The sequence below is a fragment of the Mus caroli genome, unplaced genomic scaffold, assembly GCF_978045245.1.
Source record: "Mus caroli unplaced genomic scaffold, Mus_caroli_1 scaffold_19, whole genome shotgun sequence".
Taxonomy (NCBI): domain Eukaryota; kingdom Metazoa; phylum Chordata; class Mammalia; order Rodentia; family Muridae; genus Mus; species Mus caroli.
Window position 1 is genome coordinate 85,696,498 of NW_028227274.1, and position 17,029 is coordinate 85,713,526.

Genomic DNA, 17,029 nt, shown 5'->3' on the forward strand with positions numbered 1-17,029 from the left:
AAAGCATTTTAGCTATTATCCCCAAGTATTTAATCTATTTTTTTGCATTTTCCCTTTGTGTTAAAAATTCAAAATTAATATTACTTAGAGAGAATTTATGAATTTTTTCTTTTACTTATGATATACATTGAAAAAATTGTTCTGTGTATGTTGATACCTCTCTCTCTCTCTCTCTCTCTGTGTGTGTGTGTGTGTGTGTGTGTGTATTAAAACTCAATTCTGTTATGGGTAGTTCAGACAGACTACCCATAGTAGGTAGTTCAGTCAGTTCCAGTCAGACACATGTTTTCCATTACTTTTTTTCTTTGCTCTTGAGTGATTCTGTAGGTATGTGTTTGTAGGCACATAAATGTGTACATGCTGCAGTGTCCAAAGGTCACTGTTGAGTTTTTCCACAATTGATCTCGTATAACTTTGGACAGTTTCTTTCCCTAATCCTGTCTCTCACTCATTCTGGTAAGATATATGGCAAACAAAATCATGAAATCTTCCTATCACTATCTCACTATAAAACTAGGAATTTAGGTGTATGCCACTGAACTGAGTTTTTATATGTGGTACGTGGAAATCCAAACTCACATTTTTAGTCTTACTTTGGAATCATCTCTCCAGTCCCTTGAGGGGTGGATTACTAAAATACATAGTAAGTATTTTCTGTTCATTCAAATATGTCCTACCGAATGGCTTCTTCTTGAGGTAAATGTTAAAATATTCACATGTCAAAGGCTTTATAATCAATGCTTTAGTGTATAATCACTGTGGTATCTAGTTGTATTGTGAAATTGACACAATCTAGAATCCCCTGGGAATAGAGATTCAGTGAGGGATTTTCTAAATCAGGTTAATCTGTGGGATGTTTGTGGGGACTAACTTGAATGTATTAACTGAGGAAGGAAAATCTTCTAACTGTGACTGCCAAAATTCCCTAGGCACAGGTGGCTGAACTAGATGATACTGGAAAAATCCAGCTAAGTGAAAAAATGTTTTTACTATTCTGTTTCATTATTCTATATTGAATATCAGCTCTGGACCCTGAAGGCCAGATTCTCAATACAAAGGAGGTTTATTTGAGGAGAGCGACAAAGGGCATGGCATGAGAAATATTTAGGAGATAAAAGACAAGATGGGGAAGAAATTAATGGGGAAAGTAGAGGAGTATTTATTGTGGAAGAGCCACAAAGGAGTGCCTCTGCATAGAGAAGGAACAGAAATGGCACATAGGAAAATGGTGGTTTGCAAAGGTAAAGGGGGAAACCCTGTATTAGGATGAGATGTTTAATTTTAATTGGCCATGTTAATAAGGGCATTGAAAGTGGGAATTTTGATTGATAGACTTGAATATTTTGATAAGGGGACCTTGGTAGTTAGCCTCACGAGGAGGAAATGGACAAATATGAGAATATACCTTACCTTGGTGGATAGCTTTCACGGTTTTAGCAAAGACAGAATGAGAGAGAACAGAAAGGCCAGTCAGACACATGTTTTCCATGCTCAAGCTGGCTAGTTTTCCTTCACTTATCTCTTTCTTGACACTTTCTTGACAATATGGCCACCTGTCCCAAATTCTTGCTGCTGGGAATTATCTTCATTGACTTACTGTAGCCTGGGATTGAGAGCTAAAACAAATACCTTCTTCCTGAATTGCTTGTGGAATAGATATGGAATCAAAACTAAGATAGATAATGATAAGTAGGGACATTGCTGTGGTAGTCCTGAGCATGTGGCCTTTAGAATTTTGTAAATGTTTTGTCGGAGAAAGTGGAAGAGTTTGGAAATTTGCTGTAGGAATGTTATTCAATACTGGAAGCAGAGCTTAGTGCAACAATTGAAGAGGCCATTCACGTGCTATTTCTGGCAAGAAAAAAAAAAGGCTTCAGTCTTCTTGTGTCTTGAAAACTTGAGTGACGTCAAGTTTGAGAGTGATAGACAGGATTGTTTGTCAGAGGAAAATTTCAATTTCAAGGCAAATGGTGTACAAGCTGGTGCTGAAGAAACAGCTGTAGTTGATACATAGGTTAGTGATATTGTAGAGAAAACTCCTGTACTAGAATAATAAAAATTAAACAAGGATCCTTAGGTCAAAATCCTATCCCTCAGGGCAGGCTCAATTCTAGGAAGACCAAAATTTATTTAAAGGAAAAATGTCTCTGAACAAGGGTTTCCTGCCACTCATAAATGTCAATAATAATTGAAACCAGGAACTGTGCACTAAAATAAACACCTCTTCACTGAAGTTGTTTTGTTAGAATGTTTTATTATGACAATAGAAATTAAGCTGAGACAATCACCACATTTAAATCTCAGTCACCTTTTGGGGCTGCAGACATCCGGCACCCTCCCAGCCGTAGGACAGTGATCCACCCTGCAGGGAGCGCCATCTTGGCTCCAGGGCTCCACCGAACTTAGTCTGCAGAGGTGAGAGTGAGGACCACAGAGGCAGACAGCTTCTGGGACAGGCGGGAGCCACAGAGACACTGAGGCAGCACTCTTTTGGGGCTGCAGACATCCGGCACCCTCCCAGCTGGAAGACTGTATTCTGCCCTGCACAGGAGCCCTCTGCCTCAGGAGCAGGGAGCACATCTTGGATCCAGGACTCCTCTGAACTTAGGAACGTAGTCTGCACAGCTGAGAGTGTGCACCACAGAAGCTGACAGCTTCTGTGACCTGCCAAAGCAACACAGCATCTGGGAAAGGTCCTGTTTTCGGCCTTCTTCTTCGGCCAGGAGGAGGTCCAAACGCCAGATATCTGTACACCTTCCCTTTAAGAGGAAAGCTTGTCAGCAGGGAGTGCTCTAACCACTGAAACTCAGAGGAGAGAGCCTGTCTCCCAGGTCTGCTGACAGACAATACTCAGAATCACCAGAAGAACAACCTCTGAACAGAGACAACTATAACAACTCCAGAGATTACCAGATGGCGAGAGGTAAACGTAAGAATCTTACTAACAGAAACCAAGACCACTCACCATCATCAGGACCCAGCACTCCCACTTCGCCCAGTCCAGGGCACCCCAACACACCTGAAAAGCTAGACCTGGATTTAAAAGCATATCTCATGATGATGATAGAGGACATCAAGAAGGACTTTAAAGAACTACAGGAGAACATGGCTAAAGAGTTACAAGTCCTTAAAGAAAAACAGGAAAACACAACCAAACTGGTAGAAGTCCTTAAAGAGAAACAGGAAAACACATCCAATCAGATGATGGAAATGAACAAAACCATACTAGACCTAAAAAGGGAAGTAGACACAATAAAGAAAACCCAAAATGAGGCAACACTGGAGATAGAAACCCTAGGAAAGAAATCTGGAACCATAGATGCGAGCATCAGCAACAGAATACAAGAGATGGAAGAGAGAATCTCAGGTGCAGAAGATTGCATAGAGAACATCGGCACAACAATCAAGGAAAATGGAAAATGCAAAAAGATCCTAACTCAAAACATCCAGGAAATACAGGACACAATGAGAAGACCAAACCTACGGATAATAGGAGTGGATAAGAATGAAGATTTTCAACTCAAAGGACCAGTAAACATCTTCAACAAAATTATAGAAGAAAATTTCCCAAATCTAAAGAAAGAGATGCCCATGAACATACAAGAAGCCTACAGAACTCCAAATAGGCTGGACCAGAAAAGAAATACCACCCGACACATAATAATCAGAACAACAAATGCACTAAATAAAGATAGAATACTAAAAGCAGTAAGAGAAAAAGGCCAAGTAACATATAAAGGCAAGCCTATCAGAATTACACCAGATTTTTCACCAGAGACTATGAAAGCCAGAAGATCCTGGACAGATGTTACACAGACACTAAAAGAACACAAATTCCAGCCCAGGCTACTATACCCAGCCAAACTCTCAATTAACATAGATGGAGAAACCAAAGTATTCCACGACAAAACCAAATTCACACGTTATCTCTCCACGAATCCAGCCCTTCAAAGGATAATAACAGGAAAAAAACCAATACAAGGACGGGAACCACGCCCTAGAAACAACAAGAAGGTAATCCCTCAACAAACCTAAAAGAAGACAGCCACAAGAACAGAATGCCAACTTTAACAACAAAAATAACAGGAAACAACAATTACTTTTCCTTAATATCTCTTAATATCAATGGACTCAACTCCCCGATAAAAAGACATAGACTAACAAACTGGCTACACAAACAAGACCCAACATTTTGCTGCTTACAGGAAACTCATCTCAGAGAAAAAGATAGACACTACCTCAGAATGAAAGGCTGGAAAACAATTTTCCAAGCAAATGGTATGAAGAAACAAGCTGGAATAGCCATTCTAATATCTGATAAGATTGACTTCCAACCCAAAGTCATCAAAAAAGACAGGGAGGAGCACTTCATACTCATCAAAGGTAAAATCCTCCAAGAGGAACTATCAATCCTGAATATCTATGCTCCAAATACAAAGGCAGCCTCATTCATTAAAGAAACTTTAGTAAATCTCAAAGCACACATTGCACCTCATACAATAATAGTGGGAGACTTCAACACACCACTTTCACCAATGGACAGATCATGGAAACAGAAACTAAACAGGGACACAGTGAAACTAACAGAAGTTATGGATCAAATGGATCTGGCAGATATCTACAGAACATTTTACCCTAAAACAAAAGGATATACCTTCTTCTCAGCACCTCACGGTACCTTCTCCAAAATTGACCACGTAATTGGTCACAAAACAGGCCTCAACAGATACAAAAATATTGAAATTGTCCCATGCATCCTATCAGATCACCATGGACTAAGGCTGATCTTCAATAACAAAATAAATAATAGAAAGCCAACATTCACGTGGAAACTGAACAACACTCTTCTCAATGATACCTTGGTCAAGGAAGGAATAAAGAAAGTAATTAAGGACTTTTTAGAGTTCAATGAAAATGAAGCCACAACATACCCAAACTTATGGGATGCAATGAAAGCATTTCTAAGAGGAAAACTCATAGCTCTGAGTGCCTCCAAAAAGAAACTAGAAAGAGCACACATTAGCAGCTTGACCACACACCTAAAAGCACTAGAATCAAAGGAAGCAAATTCACCCAAAAGGAGTAGACAGCAGGAAATAATCAAACTCAGGGGCGAAATCAATCAAGTGGAAACAAGAAGAACTATTCAAAGAATCAACCAATCAAGGAGCTGGTTCTTTGAGAAAATCAACAAGATAGATAAACCCTTAGCCAGACTCACTAGAGGGCACAGGGAAAGCATTCTAATTAACAAAATCAGAAATGAAAAAGGAGACATAACAACAGATCCTGAAGACATCCAAAACACCATCAGATCCTTCTACAAAAGGCTATACTCAACAAAACTGGAGAACCTGGATGTAATGGAGAAGTTCCTAGTCAGATACCAGGTACCAAAGTTGAACCAAGATCAGGTTAATGATCTAAACAGCCCTATATCCCCCAAAGAAATAGAAGCAGTCATTAATAGTCTCCCAACCAAAAAAAGCACAGGACCAGATGGATTTAGTGCAGAGTTCTATCAGACCTTCAAAGAAGATCTAATCCTAGTTCTTCACAAACTATTCCACAAAATAGAAACAGAAGGTACTCTACCCAACTCATTCTATGAAGCCACAATTACTCTGATACCTAAACCACAAAAAGACCCAACAAAGATAGAAAACTTCAGACCAATATCCCTTATGAATATTGATGCAAAAATCCTCAATAAAGTTCTTGCTAACCGAATCCAAGAACACATCAAAACAATCATCCATCCTGACCAAGTAGGTTTCATCCCAGGGATGCAGGGATGGTTCAATATATGGAAATCCATCAACATAATCCAGACAACGTAATCAAAGACAAAAACCACATGGTCATCTCGTTAGATGCGGAAAAAGCATTTGACAAGATCCAACACCCATTCATGATAAAAGTCTTGGAAAGATCAGGAATTCAAGGCCCATACCTAAACATGATAAAAGCAATCTACAGCAAACCAGTAGCCAACATCAAAGTAAATGGTGAGAAGCTTGAAGCAATCCCTCTAAAATCAGGGACTAGACAAGGCTGTCCACTTTCTCCATACCTATTCAACATTGTACTGGAAGTCCTAGCCAGAGCAATTCGACAACAAAAGGAGATCAAAGGGATACAAATTGGAAAAGATGAAGTCAAAATATCACTTTTTGCAGATGATATGATAGTATATATAAGTGACCCTAAAAATTCCACCAGAGAACTCCTAAGCCAGATAAACAGCTTCGGTGAAGTAGCTGGATATAAAATTAACTCAAACAAATCAATGGCCTTTCTCTACACAAAGAATAAACAGGCTGAGAAAGAAATTAGGGAAACAACACCCTTCTCAATAGTCACAAATAATATAAAATATCTTGGCTTGACTCTAACTAAAGAAGTGAAAGATCTGTATAATAAAAACTTCAAGTCTCTGAAGAAAGAAATTCTAGAAGATCTCAGAAGATGGAAAGATCTCCCATGCTCATGGATTGGCAGGATCAACATTGTAAAAATGGCTATCTTGCCAAAAGCAATCTACAGATTCAATGCAATCCCCATCAAAATTCCAAATCAATTCTTCAACGAATTAGAAAGTGCAATCTGCAAATTCATCTGGAATAACAAAAAACCTAGGATAGCAAAAACTCTTCTCAAGGATAAAAGAACCTCTGGTGGAATCACCATGCCGGACCTAAAGCTTTACTACAGAGCAATTGTGATAAAAACGGTGTGGTACTGGTATAGTGACAGACAAATAGACCAATGGAATAGAAGAATTGAAGACCCAGATATGAACCCACACACCTACGGTCACTTGATCTTCGACAAGGGAGCTAAAACCATCCAGTGGAAGAAAGACAGCATTTTCAACAAATGGTGCTGGCACAACTGGTTGTTTTCATGTAGAATAATGCGAATCGATCCATTCCTATCTCCTTGTACTAAGGTCAAGTCTAAGTGGATCAAGGAACTTCACATAAAACCAGAGACACTGAAACTTATAGAGGATAAAGTGGGGAAAAGCCTTGAAGATATGGGAACAGGGGAAAAATTCTTGAATAGAACAGCAATGGCTTGTGCTGTAAGATTGAGAATTGACAAGTGGGACCTCATGAAACTGCAAAGCTTCTGCAAGGCAAAAGACACCATCAATAAGACAAAAAAACCACCAACAGATTGGGAAAGGATCTTTACCTATCCTAAATCAGATAAGGGTCTAATATCCAATATATATAAGGAACTCAAGAAGGTGGACTCCAGAAAGTCAATAACCCCATTAGAAAATGGGGCTCAGAACTGAACAAATAATTCTCACCTGAAGAATACCAAATGGCAGAGAAGCACCTGAAAAAATGTTCAACATCCTTAATCATCAGGGAAATGCAAATCAAAACAACCCTGAGATTCCACCTCACACCAGTCAGAATGGCTAAGATCAAAAATTCAGGTGACAGCAGATGCTGGCGAGGATGTGGAGAAAGAGGAACACTCCTCCATTGTTGGTGGGATTGCAAGCTTGTACAACCACTCTGGAAATCAGTCTGGCGGTTCCTCAGAAAATTGGACATAGTACTACCGGAGGATCCAGCAATACCCCTCCTGGGAATATATCCAGAATATGTCCCAACTGGTAAGAAGGACACATGCTCCACTATGTTCATAGCAGCCCTATTTATAATAGCCAGAAGCTGGAAAGAACCCAGATGTCCCTCAACAGAGGAATGGATACAGAAATTATGGTACATCTACACAATGGAGTACTACTCAGCTATTAAAAAGAATGAATTTATGAAATTCCTAGCCAACTGGATGGACCTGGAGGGCATCATCTTGAGTGAGGTAACACAATCACAAAGGAACTCACACAATATGTATTCACTGATAAGTGGATATTAGCCCAAAACTTAGGATATCCAAGATATAAGATACAATTTGCTAAACGCATGAAACTCAAGAAGAATGAAGACCAAAATGTGGACACTGTGCCCCTTCTTATAATTGGGAACAAAACACCCATGGAAGGAGTTACAGAGACAAAGCTTGGAGCTGTGATGAAAGGATGGACCATCTAGAGACTGCCATATCCAGGGATCCATCCCATAATCAGCTTCTAAACGGGGACACCATTGCATACTCTAGCAAGATTTTGCTGAAAGGACCCAAAGATAGCTAGCTGTCTCTTGTGAGACTATGCAGGGGCCTAGCAAACACAGGAGTGGATGCTCACAGTCAGCTATTGGATGTATCACAGTGCTCCCAATCGAGAAGCTAGAGAAAGTACCCAAGGAGCTAAAGAGATCTGCAACCCTATAGTTGGAACAACATTATGAAGTAACCAGTACCCCGGAGCTCTTGTCTCTAGCTGCATATGTATCGAAAGATGGCCTATTCGGCCATCACTGGAAAGAGAGGCCCATTGGACTTGCAAACTTTATATGCCCCAATATAGGGGAATGCCAGGGCCAAAAGAATGGGAATGGGTGGGTAGGGAAGTGGGGGGCGCTATGGGGGACTTTTGGGATAGCATTGGAAATGTAATTGAGGAAAATATGTAATAAAAAATATTAAAAATTAAAAAAAGAAGAAAGCTTCTCCAGCTTATAAACACCATCATCAAAATAGCAGGATACAAAAAAAACACCCACAGGAAAAAAAAAATCTCAGTCATGATAATGAATGGCTATTAGGATGATTTATCAATTCTAATACTAATACTAAAGGAAATAACACTTCCTTTGTAATCTCCAAGTGTATAATTCACTACATTCTTTGGCAGAATATCTAAATGTCAAAATTTATACATGCCAGGAACCAAAAAAGATAAACAGCACCATAATCATTTTCTGTTGCTTCATCACCACATATTAATCCATGGTGCATTGGTCATAAATGTAGGAAAATCCATACTGGAGAAATATGATCCAGTGATATTTGTAGTTAAATGCACTCTTCTATCATAGTCTATATCATGGAAATTAATTTTTTTCTTTCAGTGGATTACTCCTCTAGACCATTGTGATTGTGATTGGAGAGAAAAGCTCTGGATAGAGAATTTTAAATATTTCATTCCTTCTGAGAAACTTCATAATCCAGTTCCATGGATTTAAGCACCATGTTACTTCGCAACAACCTTGGACTACTGGGCAACGTCTGTATAATGCATCCTGCCTTAAATGTATATAGCATTCCATGGCAGGGTGGGTGTTCCTGTGAAGACATGAAGTGCTCTTCTTTTGCCCACATGATGCAGTGAATTGAAATATATCTGAGCCTGAAAGATTTAGCCATTATCAAGGGCATTTTGTACAATCAACAACAGGAGAAATGTCATGCTGTTTTGTATATGCCCCACTTCTTAAAAAGTTTCCACCATATTTGAAGATGCATTGCATGTTCTTATAAATAATCGGTCCAGTACTTGCATTACAATAAAATTGTACCACTCAGAAATTTAAGAGTATTAAAACAAAAATTTATTCTGAAAGTAATCCTCCACTCCATTAATCATATTAGTTGCTACGCACTAAAATTCTTTCTCCAAAAAATTTGGAAGAAATACAGGGATGACAACATTATTAGCAACCATTTAAATTTTGTTGGTGTTATTGGGACAGGATTTCACTATGTAGCTTAGCCTAATTTGAAACTCACTAGTTTGTCTTCACAACCTTTGAAATGTTGTTCTTTCAATGTATCCCTTCCCCATCCTCTGAACTTAGTTCTGGGAATCAGTCAAGGAATTGCTCAGAATTGAATGAGTTCTAAGGGGTTTAACTGTGAATACTTAACAAGTATGTAGCTTGAAAAGTCAATCAATGAAATGATTTAACAAGATAATGAATATTATTTTGAGAAGAATAATTTACTCATAGAAAGTATTATGGAATCAAAGTGTGTATTGAAATCTTTTACATGAGCTGTGGATATGAAGTAAGGGATGTTCTTTGCAAATCTATGGCAACATAGTGTTTTCTAAATTTCTCAAATATATACACTGAAACAGCTTATAGAAAATACAATTAATTTATTTTTCACTGTGTTTTCATTGTACCATTGATTTTTTTCTCCTGGAAATTTGGAGAAAGCAAGAATATAAATTTATGTAAAACTACACATTTTAGTTTTTTTTTTTTAGAAGTACAACTTTATTTTAAAAATTCTTAATTTTCGTTAATACTATTCAGAACAGACAGATAAAATGTGCATAATTTATCTTACAGAATTTTTCTCTTTGCTGATCAAGGTTCTAAAGTTGAATGTTTATGCTCTGAAATTCCACAGAGTATCCACTTGCCATGGGATGTAAAAAGAAGCTGTGTTCATTTCCATTGTTATTTTCAAATGAATAACACTGCTTTTTAATGTTAATGTTTTAATAATGTATGACCTTCTGAAACATATTTTATAATGAACATATTATATTTAATAAAACTTATTGTAAGTTATTTACTGTCATTCTTTGTCCATATACCGATGCTAGCTGTCCATGAACACATACTGTTACTGTTTGAGAACTTTGTGTGTGTGTGTGTGTGTGTGTGTGTGTGTGTGTGTTTGAGATATGTTGATCCCACACTTGGATATGAAGAGGCTAGGAGAGAACATCAAGTGTCTTGCTATATCACGCTCTGTCTTATTCACTTGATATAATTTCTTGTGAACCTGAAGCCCATGGACAGCAAGCTTTTGTGATCTCTGGCCATTACATTATTGGTAATACCTAGTATTCCCAGTACTTGGAGTGCATGACCATACCCAGATTCTAGCATAGACGGTAAGTACAAGGATTAAAATTCAGGTCTTGATGCTTGTAGACCAAGTACTCTTACTCATTAAGCACTCTCCCCAAATACCCTTGGATCCTTCATTATCTTGGATCCAGAAAAGCATGTCATGTCTAATGGGAAAAATCACTTTATCCTGTAGATCTCAGGATATAGTAACCTGAACCAAACAGAACTTGGAGCTGTCTAAAACTAATGATTGCTGAACATTATTGGATAGATAGATACTACAGTCATCTTGTCCCACAGAGAAGTAAATTTGGTCTCAGAATTTCTGTTCTCAGCATTTCTCAATATTCCCAGGAGGCAATTTGAATATCTATGTTGGTACACTGTTTCACTACATGCTGTTTTTAAATACATAGTTTTTAATCCTTTCCTTGCCACTGGCAAAAGGTGCCTGCCATGCTACAAAGTTCATTGATATGCTTGGTGCCAATGTTGGGGACATGAAACTAAGACCTATGTGTCTTCTTCATTTCAGCTTCTTTATTCATTATTCTCCATTGGTATTCTTGTGTGGAGCTACTCCTGGGGAGACAGATACAAGCATCTACTTTTTCTACATTTGGAACTGACAACAAGTCAGTTCCATACATGTAACCCCGAAGTCCAATTTGGTGAACCAAAGAATTTAATGGGAATTACCAACACAAATGTTGATGAGGGGTTACTTATAGGAAAAGAAATGACTCAAAGACATCTATATCACCAAAGTCCACCCCAACATGATTGGGATTGGCAGCTCATGACAGTTGGAAACTTACAGCTCACTGAAAACCTGCAGAAAGACTACCATCTTGGAAATTGTCCTGTAAGCAAGTTATTGAGTTGGTTACAGCCTGAGTTAAATAAACTTCCCTGCAAATGGAATATTTACGTCCCCTTAGAACATCCTGTTGTTTTACATTTAAAAATCTGTCTTAATTAAATCTCTTCTGAAATGACAGTTTTAGTCTTAGTGGAAACTACTTATTATACACATTTCACAGAACACTTTCCTAGGACACACATGAATTTAGACTTTTATTGCCCTCCTCATGCATTGAAACTCACAGGATCTTTCTTTTTCCTCTTTTTCTAGTCATAAAAGTTACTCCAGATACCTGGATATCTTCCATCAAATGATCCCATTCTTACACAGTACATATATAGGTTGAGTTCAGACATACACCTAATGTATTAAATGAGTGTTGTATATATATAACACTATCTAAATTATATAACTTACATATATTTTCTGTATTATATTGTATATCAATAACATACTTGCAATATTATAACAATTACATACACATATGTCTATAGTTATAGGTACATGTAGTATGTATGTTAGTGTCTCTTTCTATATATATTTAAATATATAATCTTACAGTTATGTATATTTACTTTTAGCAACATATACAACTTACATTAATTTAATTTATCTAGCTCTTCAAAATTGTTTAACTTAATTTAAAATATAATTATGAATTTTTATTTGAATTTATGATTATTAGGGCATAGTTACTTCAAAAATCGGAGTAAACAAAACTTACAAAAGTAAAAGGTTTTAGTTCATGTAACTTGAAACATTTAATTAATATATATTAATAAAATTTATGAAACTATTCATTATCTGTACATGATTATACTTGATGTCAATTTATAAAATAAGTTTAAACTTTTCTAGTATTAGTGTTATTTAATGCACATATTTTCTGCAGAAAACTATATTTAATTTACTTTGACAAATGAATATTACATAAAATAACTCAATAGTTTCATAAAGTATGTGCTTCATAATAATTTTATAACCTAAGCAGACAAATTAATATATTTAAATCATTTTATCTTTGTTGCCTCAGCTTTAAACATGTTCCCCTTGTTGCTTTTATAGTTTAAATAGGATCTCATTGTATAGCTCTAGCTGGCCTAGATAATGCTAATAGAACCCAGCAACCGGCCTTTCTGTGTCACATGAGTACTGGGATTACAGGTATGCACCACCAAGAATGGCAGTATAAGCTTCTTATTACTTAAGTTAAAAACAAACAAAAATGTTAATTGTTTTGGCAAAAAATGTAATTTCACCAAAAATGCTAATTTTTAATATGTTCAGTGGAACATATTAGAATCATTATGAGGTTTTTCCAGTTTTATTTGAGTCTTTTATTCGAGTTTTTTAAAATAAATTTTTCAAACAATATAATTTGATGATATTCTTCCCCTTTCTCAATCCCTTCCAGATCTTTCCTGCCTCCCTACATATTGAACTCTCTCTCTCTCTCTCTCTCTCTCTCTCTCTCTCTCTCTCTCTCTCTCTCAAAACCCTACAAATTATACAAAAAATATGAGGTAACAGCCAATTGAAAAAAAATAGTACTCAGAATCTGTTTTGTTTGTCAATTAGTCCTGAGCATGGGGTCTTCTCTGAAATGAGCTTATCCTTTTACAAGCAAGTATCAAATGCAAATAGCTTCTTCATCAGGGATGGGACTTTGTGTCCCCTCCTCAGGGTTGGGATTTTGTTTGGTCTTCTGAAAAATGGCACAGTCTGTATGAGTTCATACATGCGCAAGTCCTGTTGTGTTTGGAAGACAGTTTCCTTGGGGTCACTCACCACATCTGTTATTATACTACCTTTTCACCTTCTCTTCTGAATACATTCTTGAGCCTAGAGGGGAGGGGGTTAACAAATAAATACTATTTATGGTTGAGCACTCCAAAATCTCATATTCTCTGCACACTGTCTAGTTGTAGCTCTTAGTCACCATCGACTGCACAAAGAAGGTTAAGTGACAATGTCATCTGTGGGCACATCCATATGTCACTCAGAGTTTTTATTTTCATATTTATTCAGTATATTAGTAATACTAGGCCTTCCTCTGGGTCCATGACCCATCTATCTCAGTTTCCTTGCCATTTTAGCAGTATCAGTGGGTCTAAAATCCAGTGAGAAAGTAGCTGGTTACAATCACATATTTGTATTATTTTTGTCCAAGTATAGATTTCAAGAAAGACTGCAATTGTCGGTCACAGATTTTTGAATCTGTTACTGGTGATCACATTTCCCCTCTGGTAATATGAAAGCCTCCTTCTAGTACTATGAGTGCTAGTCAGTGGGAGTAAAGCTTCTGTGACAGTATGAGCTTGATGTCCCCACATTCACTAAAACAAGTAGATTGTATCTTCAACACAAGGGCTCTAACATCAGTTATGCAAAGTAATCAATAGCTTTCACAGTTGTACATGATATTTGGGAACCTGTCTATGGGACTCCTTTGACTCATTTTTTTTTTTTTTATATTTTTATTACATAGTTTCCTCAATTACATTTCCAATACTATCCCAAAAGTCCCCCATAGCGCCCCCCACTTCCCTACCCACCCATTCCCATTCTTTTGGCCCTGGCATTCCCCTATATTGGGGCATATAAAGTTTGCAAGTCCAATGGGCCTCTCTTTCCATTGATGGCCGACTAGGCCATCTTTCGATACATATGCAGCTAGAGACAAGAGCTCCAGGGTTCCGGTTAGTACATCATGTTGTTCCAACAATAGGGTTGCAGATCCCTTTAGCTCCTTGGGTACTTTCTCTAGCTTCTCCATTGGGAGCCCTGTGATACATCCAATAGCTGACTGTGAACATCCACTCCTGTGTCTGCTAGGCCCCGGCATCGTCTCACAAGAGACAGCTATATTTGGGTCCTTTCAGCAAGATCTTGCTAGTGTATGCAATGGTGTCAGCGTTTAGAAGCTGATTATGGGACGGATCCCTGGATACAGCAGTCTCTAAATGGTCCATCCTTTCATCACAGCTACGAACTTTGTCTCTGTAGCTCCTTCCCTGGGTGTTTTGTTCCCAATTCTAAGAAGGTGCACAGTATCCACACTTTGGTCTTCATTCTTCTTGAGTTTCATGCGTTTAGCAAATTGTATCTTATATCTTGGGTATCCTAAGTTTTGGGCTAATATCCACTTATCAATGAATACATATTGTGTGAGTTCTTTTGTGATTGTGTTACTTCACTCAAGATGATGCCCTCCAGGTCCATCCATTTGGCTAGGAATTTCATAAATTCATTCTTTTTAATAGCTGAAACTTATAGAGGAGAAAGTGGGGAAAAGCCTTGAAGATATGGGCACAGGGGAAAAATTCCTGAATAGAACAGTAATGGCTTGTGCTGTAAGATCGAGAATTGACAAGTGGGACCTCATGAAACTACAAAGCTTCTGCAAGGCTAAAGACACCATCAATAAGACAAAAAAACCACCAACAGATTGGGAAAGGATCTTCACCTATCCTAAATCAGATAAGGGACTAATATCCAATATATATAAAGAACTCAAGAAGGTGGACTCCAGAAAGTCAAATAACCCCATTAAAAAATGGGGCTCAGAACTGAACAAAGAATTCTCACCTGAGGAATACCGAATGGCAGAGAAGCACCTGAAAAAATGTTCAACATCCTTAATCATCAGGGAAATGCAAATCAAAACAACCCTGAGATTCCACCTCACACCAGTCAGAATGGCTAAGATCAAAAATTCAGGTGACAGCAGATGCTGGCGAGGATGTGGAGAAAGAGGAACACTCCTCCATTGTTGGTGGGATTGCAAGCTTGTACAACCACTCTGGAAATCAGTCTGGCGGTTCCTCAGAAAATTGGACATAGTACTACCGGAGGATCCAGCAATACCTCTCCTGGGCATATATCCAGAAGATGTCCCAACCGGTAAAAAGGACACATGCTCCACTATGTTCATAGCAGCCCTATTTATAATAGCCAGAAGCTGGAAAGAACCCAGATGTCCCTCAACAGAGGAATGGATACAGAAATTATGGTACATTTACACAATGGAGTACTACTCCTTTGACTCATAATAAGCTGTAACTAATTTTGGCATTGAAGGATTTACTTGATGGTGTAAGGTGTCTACTGGGGTAACACCTTCCTCATTTTATAGTTAACTCCATTTTACTTCCTATCATAAATGCATATATTTTCAGAAAGTTATACATAATTAGGAATCTGTTTGGATCCTAAAAAGGATTTTAGTGGCAGTTTTCTTCCCTTTCTTACCATACCCTCCTCCTTAACAATTTTGGTCTACTTCCCCTTTTGCTCTTTATAACACTGTATTCTATCTGCTTAATTGGAAGATTCCCAAGTTTTTATTACCTGGATAGAACCCAGATTGTGTAACAACAATCAAAGAAACACACACACACACGCACACTACAGATACTTATACCATGAAAAATAAACAAACATTAACATAAATAACCAAGACAATATGTCTCCTCCAGAAACTCATTTGTGACCCCAAGAAACACTGATGACTTTCAGCCATGCAAGCCAATACATCAAAGAAATGATTGCGATTGGCTTGGCATTCACACTGTGCATACTGTACCTAATACGTGTATGTAATGGCACCCTTGTTTGTCTGATGACTCCAATGTTTGTGTTGTTAGTCTTTTTATTTGATAAAATGACAATGAAATACAAAAGAGGAGTTTTTCTGGCGTTAGAATATGCCATAAAGTAGACCACAGGTGCTTCCTTTTATCCACAAACTAAAAGTGCAACAATATATTTTCTAAGAAGGGGAATATATATACACAACTTTTATTGCAGTACATTATTATGCTTTGCTATATTTTCCTTTTGGAATGTGTGTACGTGTGTGTATGCAAAGGCATTCATTCCCATAGCATGTGTACATGTAAAGATCAGAGGATAACTTCAAGGGTTTGTTCTCTTTCAACTAAGTGAACCTTGAGACTCAAGCAGATATAGTCAGTGCTTGGCAAGTTCCTTTACCCACTGAGCAATCTCCTCTTTTATTTTCTTACTAGATATGGTTATATATGTTTTATAATTTTTCTGTGCCCAGCATCTCTATCCATATGTTGTATGCTAGAAATAAGCAGTTCCAAGCAGGCAGCAGCAAGAACTGCTGTGGAAAGCTGGGCAGAACATTGAGGTCTTTCTTCCACCCGCCCATCACCTGTTTTCTCAACCACTGCCCTCCAGTTACACCAATAAGAACAATTTGCATGGTACACACCTAGCTTACTTGCTTTGTGTGCTGCTAAGGCTTTTCCCACTGCCTGGAATGCTCTGTCACTTAACAAACACAAATCTTGACATTTTGTTTCATTTATGGTCCTGGTCAAATGTCACTCTATTTAATAGACCTCATGGAGTCACTCTATAAATAACTGACATCCAGACTCCCTCGACTTTCTGT